This window comes from Festucalex cinctus, chromosome 6 (assembly GCF_051991245.1).
Source record: "Festucalex cinctus isolate MCC-2025b chromosome 6, RoL_Fcin_1.0, whole genome shotgun sequence".
In the NCBI taxonomy this organism is placed as follows: domain Eukaryota; kingdom Metazoa; phylum Chordata; class Actinopteri; order Syngnathiformes; family Syngnathidae; genus Festucalex; species Festucalex cinctus.
The window spans coordinates 17824733-17837872 of record NC_135416.1 but is presented as its reverse complement, the minus strand read 5'-3'; the positions used below and the strand labels follow the sequence as shown (position 1 = coordinate 17837872).

Here is a 13140-nt window from a genome sequence, read left to right as displayed (position 1 = left end):
GAAAAAATGTTTTACTGTGATACTGTATATAGGTTTTTCTTTAAAATTATCTGTCATTATTTTTGGGGAACTTTTATGTATCACAAGTACTTATGGTATTGGTATCGGTGACTACTTGAATTGAGCAGTGGTACCACTACTTACGAACGTCTCTTCATATGAAATTTTCAAGTTATGAAACGCCTCAACAGGAAAATTTGCCTCTTGTTACGAGAGAAATTTCAAGATACGAAACGTAAAATTACAGTACCTAAGGCAACATACTTTCAGCTATGGCTATTACCTAGCATCTTTCTGGCATCCCATTGTCTAAGAGGAACCTCTACTGTATGTATCTATGTGCGTAGATAATAGATTGGTGTCTATGCAGCGTTCTTGTCATTCATCACGGGCTATGAGGTGTTCCAATGGGGGTTAAATCGTAAATGTATTAACTAAGGGCCGACAAATTAGTGCAACAATTCAAACAATTGGTGATTGATGAAGGCACAGTAAGTTTTTAATTGCGACGAAACGGGCCTTTTTTTTTTTGGAAAAAGATGCCTCACCATTGTACCTGAAGTTTCGGAATTTGTTGAAAAGAATCACCCAGAAAAAGTGATCATCAGTTGCGCAATCGCTCACTAAAATGATGTTTCCCTTGGAAAATGTTCGAAGGATTGTTTTAAAAAATAAAATAAAAAATCAAACATCCTTGGATCAGGTTTTTTTATTTTTATTTTATTTTTTTAAACAAAACACCAGGCAAAAAACCCCCACTTCTGAGCGAGAACATGAACCAAAGAGGGCATAAAAACGACGAGGATAGTAGTTAAAAAGGTAAATGGCCATCATTTTTATTCTTTACTCTATTCTTTGTTTTTCTACATTACGCACAACTCATTTATTGTGGAATAATCTAATTCTAACACGTATTTGTTACATGTTTTGATGCATTTTTATGCTTTATAAAACATTTATGTCTGAATTTTGGGACGCTTGGAACGGATTAGGGCATTTACGGTACATGGAAAATGCATCTCTACTTAAAAAAATTTCTACTTAAGATCTTTCTTCCAGAACCAATTAATTTCGTAAGTAGAGGTACCACTGTACTCGTATTGTTATCAGTCTGAAGAAAAGTGATATTGAACATCACAAGGACTAATGTTATGTGGTTTTATATTCTGTCTCTCCCAGCTCTCCTATTTTATTCACGAGTATTTTATTTAAGAAAAACAAAACAAAACTGGTCTTTCGACCAGTCAACGACCTCTCCCTCTTTTTTGTATACACTTTGTTTATTCGAGAAACCAAGGGAGAAATTTGATTGAATTTTGTATTGCATTTTTTGCCAAAAAAAACAAAAAGCAAAAAAACAAAAACAAATCACTCCTTAGCTTTTGTACACTCAAATAAATAAATAAATAAACAAGGGTTTTCTCCTGCTACGTTGGCTTCCTCCCACGTCCCAAAAACATGCTTCAGGTTCTAAATAACCCATTGGTGTGAATCTGATTCAGAATGGTTGTTTGTGCATTGTGACTGTAAGTGGACCCCGCCTCTCGCCCATAGTCATCTGGGAAAGGCACCAGTTCCCCACGACCATAATGAGTAGAAAAGAAACAGTCTAGAAAATAGATGGACATTACATACCCACCTCCTACACACATTATTATATTTAACTGTCTTACTGACCACAGCTGTGCCAGGCATACAAAACTGGCAAGATTAAGTGCTACTGGCGTGAGTGTCTGCTCACAAAACATGCACAGTAATTCAAGAGCACAAAGTCACATTTAGACTGATAACAAAGAGGCTGTGAGAGGACACTAACAGCTGGATGGACTTGATTGTCACTTATCAATTAATTGATAATTAAAGGTTTTCTTTTAATCCCTTAATCCATTGTAGGGATTATAATAAATGCTCATAACATTAAAAAAAATCCCCCAAAAAAATCAATTTGTAGTGCTTGTAATTGTTGATGATTTAAGGGTTTCAGTCATGCTTCAGTTGTACAGTTAACTGAAACTAAGTTCAACTTTGAGACGTTAGATCATTAGAACACTGACGATGGCAAAGGCAAGAGTCCGACGGAATGAGTAAATAGACAGAGCTTCAAACGGGTGATTTAGAGTTTTTACTGGTTGGAGTGTTTCCGTCAGCATTGGTAGCACAAAGTAGCCACAAGCATGAAGCACCATGAAAACAACAGAATAAACACAACAAATAACACAAAATTGGCTTTAAACACGAACAAACTACAAGTCACTAAATTAATTAATTAATGAGCAAACATACACGTAATTAAACAACCCGCGGTTGTTGTACAATTTACAATTTAAATTGTACAATTTCAATGTCCACAATTCTATACATCAAACACACCTCACTCCACTTTCCAAGTTGTTATTTCCCCGTCTTAACCAAAGTCCAGTGTTGTTGGGTTTAACTGTCGCCACTGCAGCTTGAAGTCTCCACAATGCACGAGCGCCACTGAGTTTTTACGAGTGCTGTAAAACAGCAACTGCACTTACGGGCGAAGAAGCGAAGACGGATTAAGTAGGCGCAGCTGCCCCCAGTGGACAACTAACATGCATTTACAAGGGATATCACGATATTCTAACTTCATGATGTAATAATTATCACAATATTATGGGGAGGTCGGCAATGTAAAAAAATACCACAATATTGTACAAAAACTCACTATATTAACTATAGTCTAACGTCACAATGCAAAAATTATCACAATATGAACTTCACGATACATTAAATCACGATATTGTATTGTTGGTGATGTAAAACAAACAAACAAAAAAAACACACTGTATGAAAACTCACTATATTGTCAAAGAAAACATGTTGGGGGAAAAAAAAAAACACAATATTGTTTTTGTACATAACAGCAGTGAAAAAAAGAAATAGGCTTGACCTTATTTTTCATGTTGTGTCATGTTAATAGCTCAGCTGCACAAAGTATGATGTTCTATGTAGTTACCATGCTGTGTTCGGCTGAAGCAGGCGGAAAGTCATGTTTTTGATGGAAATGTTGAAAAATATTTGTTGCTATGACTGATTTATGGGAGTGATAACCGCCACAGTGGCCAAAACATGCCTACTTAAACTTCAACTGCACTAATAAACTAACCACTGGAGGGTTCTGGAACTTCACAAATGAAACCAAACCTTTCAACAGATATGACGATGACAATATAATTTTGGAAATTTTGATATCGCGATACAGTATCGCTTTTATTGTTACATCTCTAAAACGCAACACATTATCTTATTGGCAAACCGATTTATCCAACCATGAGCAAGCAGTACAACACTGTTGCTGTGGAGCTGAGCTGCTCCCGAGCATCTCCACATTGGTCAGTGGACCCCTTCCACCTGAAGCACTCTTGCTTCCCAACTAAGGTTGGGGCCCTAGTGTGACCTGCAAGCCACTAGTTGCCTATGCCTGCCCTGGATTATAAAGATCACTCACTGAATATGAATCTAATAAGGCAAAACACTGACTCAAATCCAACATAGTTTCACAAATAATCAGCTTTTAAATCTGTTCGACCAGCCATCCAAATTCAACAGCCCACATCCACTTAAAACGGTCCCTGATATTAATTGATTTATATTGTGCAATGAAAAAATATAAAAGGACAAGTAAGAGTGCACACAGCAACAGCAGTGTGTCTCTGCATTCCAACTGCCTGCCTGACTTTTCCATCAGCTGGACCTATCACAGCTTATTATCAGCTCCTTTGAACCGTAGGCTCGGAGCCTGATTGCACTCTCAATTAATGTCTCTATGATCTGCTTTGACTGAGCGAATAATGACAAGCGATGTGCTTGTGTGTACGTGTGTGCATTTGACAGCAATGTTTGTGCACTTGCGCCGATAAAAAGAAGGCGCAAATGTGTGAATGCTTGTGTAAAGCTTCTCATCAGGGGGTAGTCAACCAGACAAAGCCAAATTGAGAAAGTAAGTTACTATGCATAGAATGTCGTTTCAAAGGCAATATATTTGCTTTGTCTTTTGTAACCAACAGAATCTGACGACATCGTGACTCTGATCGGTGGTCGGCCGGAAGATTAAACAGGACGCCTTTCAAGTTGCTCTGTTTATACTCACCATGAAGATAAAATGCAAAGTAAGAAGGTCTGTGTTTCAAGCTTGAGCATGTAGACAGACACTCCTCTCCAGAAGTACTGAACAGTGATGCCACATCTTTTATTTTTTATTGTAGACTGAAGACATTTGGCATTGACATCAAAAGATAAATATAAGATAGTATCAACGTTTCACCTGAAAATCCACTCTCTCGCTTGCATAGTTCTCCAAATAAAAGGGGCACATCAAGCTTGTTTCAAGCTGTTTATCATTTGCTGTTTAGGTTTACTGTTACATAGGGTGGCCATTTTTTGATTTCCATAAAAGAGGACACTTGGACCGGCCTTGAGATACTTCGCAAAGTTTAGTCAAAGATGCCATACATTATAACTATTTTAAAGCATGCCTATGGGTATGCACCCGTATGGGTAAAAAAACATAACAAAAAAAAACAATCCTCTTTAGTGTCCTTACTTGATGAAATTAAATGAATTAATTATGGCCTAATGCAAGCACAACCTTTTTTGATCCTGTGATCGACCTTTCTATTCTTTTATTTCTTTTTAGCCGGGATTAAACCCATGCACTCTGTTTTTGGCAGCACATAATACTACCAGTGAGCTAAAGTTATTCGTCGCTGACACCGCTCATGACCTTATTTAAACGTTCAGTATGTAACAATGCTGAACCGGACATTTGTAGTAATTTATATGACAAGGAGCAGGGCAGCTGACAGTCTAAAAGTCAAGTTAACATCCTTGTGGCTACTTCCTTAGGCGAACCCAATGTCTATGTACAGTATTACCTGTCAAGCTTTTATTCACAAATTGGCACCACGGCACGTTGTATAAACAACCGTTGCGGCGATTGTGATTCCGGTGCATGATTGGCGACCCGTTCAGCATTAGAAGTCAACTGGTATAAACTCCAGGTCTCAGTTACACTTAACAGGATAAGCAGTGTTAAAGGTGGATTCAAGTAATTTTTTGTCGCTGCGTCTTCCGGGTGGATCATCCTAACAGTTGTTTCTCGATTCTGTCAATCAATCTGTGTAACGCCATCGTGCGTGCTCGTTCCTAGCTAAGCACGCGCGCTTCAAGTGTTTGTAGCATTTAGCTAGCTTCGGATTCGGCTATTCATCGTTGTAGCGCCACCGTTGTAACTCCACCGAGCTGACCGTGTACTTTGAAAATAGGTGAGAGCCGCAAGAGGACATCCGTATCAAGTGACTGATGATGAAGATGAGCTCGGACGTGAGCGACATTTGAGAGGCGTTTCCCCCGGATGAGCAGGAGAGCTGGTAGGATGGTCTTCCGCATGCACAGTTTTTTTTAAACGTAGCAAACAGATGTTTGGCTTCCATTTTTTGAGAAAATCATTGAAACCACCTTTAAAAGACAAAAAAAATAGGAGGGATGAAATAGCCATATACATGTTTCACATGTATACAGCTGTATATAGCTCACTGTCCAGGGATATTATCTTCACACAGTCGAATAGTCGTATATGTGAATTGTGAATGAGTACAATGTATACAGTACATATGAAAGGACTAAAAAATATATGTATTTCAATTCAGCAAAACGATAAAGTTGAAAAATACTGCGGTTTTAAAGATGCATAAAATATCACACAGCAACAGAAGAAACACATATATGCTATGCTTATCGTCCTATGCTACAGCCGCAGTGTACTGATGAAATGAGGAGGAGTTTGTTACCCAGTTTGCTCTTGTTGAACTGAAAGATATCTGGTTTAAATTGTCTTTGTTATTTGGAATCCAAAGTAATAAGATGTTATTCTCCTGCGGTTAGTTCTTATTCTGGTCAGTCTTTCAAGAGCTTAAAAATGAAGTTTATGTTTGTGTAACCACTGTGGAGCACAGCAAGGCTCTCTGCCACCTTGTGGTTTGATTTGTGCGTTGAGGCTCGGCACAATCAACACAGTGGATTACCACAAGGGTAACGCTTCCACGATTAAGAGGGATTTTCTCCTTTGTGTTTTAATGAGAATCGCAGCAGTGTTGACTGCCCTCCGGTCTGACTGTCAAACCGACAGAATGTGTGTGCTTCTCTTTCTTGTCTTAAATGTTGCTATTTTCTTTATTCTCCCTGGTACAGTTCTTCAGGGTATTAGTACTCTGAAGAAACACCTCTCTTGCAGACTCACTTGTATTATTAAAAATAAAATGCTAAAATAATAAATCAAGTAACTGTTTTAACATATTCAACTGAAATAGAAGCAACAATTCTAGGATCAGAGGCGTAGGGGTGCTCTTGGCCAGTTTTGCAGAATTCAATGCAATTTCATTCCCGTATTTATGAAAGCAGAAAACAACACTTTTTGGGGCAATCTGTGACTAAACCATCAATCTTATAAAGACTGAATTGGATTTCTAATCTGAAATTATAAAACAAACTCATTGTGAACCGATACAGCAGCACCTCAAGATGGACTTCAACAACAAAGCATTCATTTGACAAAGTAAAATGGCAGTGTAGTTCATTCATAAATAAATTAATTCGTATTTATGTTATTCATGATGTGTATTGATTCTTGACAATTCACTTCATTGTTTTGAATGTTAAGGTGGCTTGTCTCAAGTTCACGGAAAGTTCGTGTGCCTTCGGAGGTTTAAACATTTACATATGCTTTGTAAAAATTAAGTAATGTAATTTGTTATCACCAATGTGCTTTGAGCAAAACATTAAAATTGTTAAATGGTCAATTATTATCATGTGATATATGTTTTTTTTTAAATCACATGATAATAATTGACCATTTAACAATGTATTATAAAAATAAATCACACAAAGGATCGGTATTGGTATATCAAAAAAATAAATAAAAAATCATAACAAGTAATCAGTATGAAATAAAAATCGCCCATCATTAACTGGATGGCCACATCTTCCCAGTCGAGGAGCGATGTCAGGAATTGAGTGGAATAAACCATTTTTGAGGCAAGGGGTGGTGATTCATTCCTGTACACTTTTCTGGCTTCTTTAAAAAGGACATACAGTCAAATTAATAAATAATGTGTAGAATTTTAGAGCTGCTGAGATTGTATCTTGGGTTGTTGAGGACCCCCAACAATGGGCAAGAAACACCTACGGTTTGCTCTAAAAACTTTTTCTGTTTCTCTGCGGTCTCCTTGACTGCATTTAAGGAGCTTGAGCACCTTCAGCCCTGAATCTCTGACACACTCGGGAGCTCGATAATGACTCCACAGACAAGACGTTGCCTGTCATTCTGTCTATCACTTTGCCAATTTTCAAGCTGGTGGTCCCCAAATTTAATCATCTCTACATCTTCATGATACTGACCAGCCTGTCGAAATGAGAAAATCACACAATTCATTTTTACGACAGTGTTATAAAAAGAAAAAGCTGAAAAAAAAAAAACTTTAAAAAAAAGTTACTACAATTGTCTAAAGACAGAAAAACGGGGAGGAATATATTCATCATACCAAATAATGGCTGTTTGAAAATTTTAAATCTGAATAGATTAATTGTCACTGTGACGAAGCTTTTCTAAAATGTTTGGATTGTGACATGTCCGTTCTCGAAGATTGAAGGTCAATACAAACCTTACACAATGAGGATTTTTTGTCTGTTCACCAATTTTTACTTACTCTACTGTCAACAACCGCCATTTGGAGGGGATAGGGACTGGCCCGGTATACATATTTTGGAAAAGAACAACATCCCAGGTGTGAAATTTCAACATGGTTCAATCAACAAACACACTTTGGAACAGCTTAACTGGTGGCTGACATGCGGAGACCTCAAAGTGGGCGGAAATAAAGAATGGGCTGTTACTTTCTGTCTACTTGTTTTTGTTAAAGTGACTTGGTGACACGCAGTGTCTGCTAGGGTGGCCAGGAGTACTGGTTGAGGCTGGACAGTCCTAATTTTCAGGGATGTGACCTGCACAACTCTAAGCAGGACGCTGGGTTGTCCTCTATTTTTCAAGAAAATGAGGCACAGTTGAGTTTGTGACCCAACATCATTTGTCACGACTGGTCTGTTATTGGCCAAAAGTGGCTTCAGTTAAAAATCTTGTATATCATTAGTTAAAAAAATTTAAACAAAGCTCTACATGTGGCTATCTGACTACCGTATTTTACGCACTATAAGGCGCACTGCATTATAAGGCGGACCTTCAATGAATGACATATGTTCAAACTTTTTCCATATATAAGGTGCTACAGTAGAGGCTGGGGTTACATTATGCATCCATTAGATGGTGCTGCGCTAAAGGGAATGTCAACGAAACAGATAGGTCAGTCAAACTTTATTAATAGAATACAAACCAGCTTTCTGACAACTCCATTCACTCCCAAAATGAATAAACAGCTGTTTTATCATTTTCTCTGAGGTAAAGTATTAGTATTAGCTAGAGATCCAAGATGGCGGGATCTTCTGCGCATGCGCGTCACCGATCGTGCAGGGTCACCGATAGCGTCTTGACAGCGAGACCTGTTGCGGCTCAATATTGATCCATATATAAGGCGCACGGTTAGCTTTTGAAACAATTGAAGGCTTTTATGTGCGCCTTATAGTGCGGAAAATACAGTACATCATTTCCTCATCGTCTTTTGGCAGCAGTGCTAGCAAGCATAAAACATAAATAAAAATGCAGCGCTAGCAAAAATGTCGAAACACCGGACATTTTTAAATATTGATTGGACGAAAAAGCACAATTTCCTGGCCAAAAGCAGTCGAGACTCGTTTCACAGTTTCTGAATGCTTTGCCAGTGTGATGTGGACGTGAGCAATCAGGGAAAATCAGCCGTAGAACGTCATGGAAAGGCATAAAAAGCAAGAGGCGAGCAGCAGGTGCGTCATCATTGAAGATAATTTTTTTGTCCTTATTTGCTTTTCAAAATAAGTTATGTTTTGTGACACGTTGCACTTTTACAGAAGCACTGCTTAGTGGTTTAAAAACATCGTACTGTAATCTTGTCAAAAAGAAGTTTGACTTTTTATTGATATTTTTTACCATTTAGTTACACAAACACGATCTCTAAACCATGCAAAACTTTATTGTTGATGAAAATACACTGCGAGTCTGATGTACAGTGTTCCCTCGTTTTCAGCTGTGGTTAGGTTCCAAAAAATAACCGCAATAAATGAAATCCGCAAAGTAGTTAACTTTATCTTTTGCATTCATAAAAATGTTTATGATTCACATTTTCTCACATTTCTCTCTTGTTTAAACATTCTCAATGTTCAAATCTTCATACATTTTATAAAACACGTACATTATCGTAAAAAAAAAAAAAAAAAAAAAGCCTCGAAACAGCAAAGCCATGAAGGTTACCTTTTTAAACATCCAATAGGGTTCTATAGCGCGTATACTTTATATGAACTTTCACATCTAAGCAGCAGTAACCTCCATAGGTAAACTCAAGGTCTTTTTGGTGCATTTACAATTTAACCATGATGTATAGTACAATAGTAGTAGTATAGCTAGCATGCTGTAGCCGCTAGCAGGGCTAGCGCTGAGAAAGATGATAAACATACATGCACAAACACTGCAGTCGCTCATATTGGGTCTGGATTTTCAGCTGCTGGACCATTTCCACCAACGAAATGTAGAGAGCTCGTATAGGTGTCTTCGGTGACATTTTTCGAGTAAATCCCTGCTGTTTATACGCTTGAACCCAGTGTAAGACATTCCTCTGGGAACTCCCTTCATTCGATCCGTCACATAGCGGCAGACACCAAAGCAGCAGAGGTTTGTTGTAACCATAATACGTCTGTTAATTTAGGATATTTATGGTGAAAGTGCACGTTTTGCTCATACAAATACACTCCCTCAGTCGCCTGCCTGTGTTTCTTGTATGAAAATCAACTGGCTACGCACATGCACAGTGCGCTGTTCTAAACATAGTCGTTTGGGCGTAATTATAAACGACCCTATTGACACCAATTAAATGCATGGAAAAAAAAAAATCTTCAAAAATCACTTATCAACATGCAATGTCTTATTTTGCAGAGCCGATCAATGACTTCATTGATCGACCCGGCAAATGAACATGCTACAGCCGATCACCGATTTTGCATAAAATGCAAAATACCGTTCGATCCCGATCCAGCTGATCAAATCGGTGTAAATTCTAGTAAATACAGCACTTGTATTAGAATATCACTATCTTAATAATACTAATACTGTCTTGTAATTCTAATTCTACTTTAGCACTTTTATGTTCACCAAAGCAAAATCTGAATTTTGAAGAATGACATTAAACTTTCGGATACTGATTAACTTATCTGCATTGATGTCCGTTATTAAGTAAGAAAACAATGCAGACAATAAGTTAGGTGCTTTTCATTTCATGAGTGGAATTGGGGTACTACTATAAAATTATGTTCCTATAAGTGAGTGTATGATGACAATTCAATTGCCAAGAATTATGTGAACTTTGGGTCCTTCAATCTTCCACTTTTCACTCTAAAATTAAAAGGTCAGTTGTATTAACCAACTGACCTTTTAAATAATTCAAAATCTCTTTTAGTCATCCTCATATGACCCTTCCCAGACATCCCTTTTCATCATTTGAAGTGTACCTCTGGCGGCACATTTCAAGGTATTGATGGGGAAACGGAGCAAAAAAAAAAAAGTTTGATACAAATCTGGTGTTCCAATTTTTGTGTCTAGACATGTATTTACCAAAAATAATAATATAATATCCTGGTTAATTTTAAAGCATAGTGGGCTATGTTAGAACGAATGTGACATCACCACACTGAATCCGCTGTCCTTTGCACCCACCAGTTCCTATTTAGCGATACGCCATATCGCTTGCCTATGGATGTAAATATGTCATTCAGAATTGGTTATTTATTTATTTAAACAGAAAGGATGTAATCTGACCCATGCCACAGACAAGCTTCTGCCTTCGCATGCAGTAGCTGATTATTTATTTTTGTGTTGCAGCCTCGTCTTAACAAAGATTTAGCAAAACGGGCGTCGTCAGTGACGCATTGACCAACCTTCCGTCAGTATTGACTCTGGAAAATTGCGTGAACGAGTCCGATTTGTCAGAATCTGACCAATTAAATTCTGCGTTGAATTGGGATGACAAATAGGTTACGAGAGCTATTATAACCTTGCAGTTTAACCAAAAATGTATTTGGAAGCAGTTTTTCTTGATAAAGCACATATATTTTTCCTTCTGACCACCACAGATAGACTTTAATTTATTTTTATCCAACTGTTGGTCATTAAATACGTAAAAACTTACAATGGAAAAAAATAAATAAATATATATATATATATATATATATATATATATATATATATATATATATATATATATATATATATATATATATATATATATATATATATATATATATAATGCATGCATCTTTGCGCAAGTGAGGTTCTGCATGTGCTGGCATATTGGTGCATGTGTGTGTGTTTGTGTGAGTGATATTCTGGCCCCAGGGTCCTGAGCCATCACACTTTATGAGGTGTGGCAAGGTGAGAGCAAAACATCTGCTCAGCCAAAGAAAAGCCTTGGTCTGCGTCTCGTACTGGGTCTGGAGAGTGAGAGTGCACAGGCGTGCGCGCACATAGGCACACACGCACGCACACGTGAAATTCCAGTGTCTTTAATGTATTGAATTGGTATAGCACCACACAATCATAATCAGAACACAACACAATCAGAAAACCATGCCTATTTACATTATATTCCAGTAATTAAATAAGTTAGAAAACGTGCACATTCCCACCCAGTTACAGTCTTCTTGAGTGCGTCTTATCTTTGATCCCTCTTCTTGGTTGGCGCTTGTTCCCTCTTATTGTAGCGTTTCCTGGATGTCAAGGGCATTGGAACAATCCCCCAGTACCTGCCATCATTCCCCATCCTTCCACTTATCCCTTTCCTTTGCCGCCCTTCCTGTCTCTTTTCAGAACACCCCTGAGAGGAGAACTGCCATGTAAGGTCTGCTGGAGGCAGGATAGACCCACATAGCGTTCAGACCGCCTTTGACATCAGAATCACTGAACCTGCCCACATCTACTCTCACCAACCTTGTCTGTCAGACTATATGTGCGTGTGCGTGTGTAAGAGTAGAGCTAAACTTTTTAAAACGTCCTATTTATGCAAGCAAAGCTAGCTCCCCCAAAAATGTTCTTCACACTCTTTAGAAAGCTGAGTGGGAAGATGGGCTTTCTTGCTTGTTATGTGCCGACCCTTGAGGGTGTCTGATTCATGGCACAATGTTACTTATGAGCTACAAAGGTCTGCAAAGTGGTACTACCTTCAGCTTTGACTCCATATTTTTTTTATTTATTTTTTATTTTTTCACCTTTTGTCCAGGTCAAACTCCGGCTCACTATAACCCTTTAAATTACACATACTGAAATATTAGGAAAATACCACGTGAAATATATCTCCCAGCCTCCAACTAACACTAATAAAACCAAGCAATATACCCATCAGTTTTACACTACATTTTTGGTTGACTTACAGATGTGTAAAGTGGGCCAGTGTGCTGTCAGAGCAGATTTCAGTTGCAGTGTAAAAAATAAAAAATAAAAAAAAAATAAAAGTGTACTCTGTGTTTCGGTTGCCAGCAAGTCCTGATTTTCTTCCACATTTTCTTCCTGTCATAATTGTTCAATCTCCCATGTAAGTGTAAAACACTTTCAGAAGACTGAGATGACAAATAAAAATAGCTCTTAGTTAGATCCACAAGGCAATTATGAGCAATAGTTACTCTTCCGCCACGGTGAGGGGAAAAAAAAAAAAACTTAGCTTGAAAAGTAGGTGCTACATTTTGATAAGATGTGAAAGCAAGTACCGTACAGCAAATGAAGAAAATCAGCAACCAGAGTTTAACATTAAATCTGGCAACATTTTGTGCTTGAATTAAATAACAAATTAGTCAAAAGCTTTAGGAAGATCTAGCAGGTAGTAGGGCAACTATAAACAGATTAAATTAAACTAACACCGGACAGGAGGTCAGTTGTTACGTAAAACATTTGTTTGCGCTGAAATTTTCAATGATATTTTAAACAGGTGGTCT

The 13140-nt window shown here is 37.8% G+C and overlaps 1 long non-coding RNA gene across 1 annotated transcript in view; it reads left to right on the top strand.

Annotated features, from left to right (window-relative positions):
* Positions 1 to 12620, top strand: part of LOC144021282 (uncharacterized) — a 70874-nt gene extending 58254 nt beyond the window's left edge. Inside the window, exons 2-4 of the long non-coding RNA XR_013284094.1 lie at positions 4032 to 4133; positions 5289 to 5393; positions 12023 to 12620. This is a non-coding gene — a long non-coding RNA (uncharacterized LOC144021282). The remainder of the gene's footprint in view (positions 1 to 4031; positions 4134 to 5288; positions 5394 to 12022) is intronic.
* Positions 12621 to 13140: the final 520 nt, after the last annotated feature.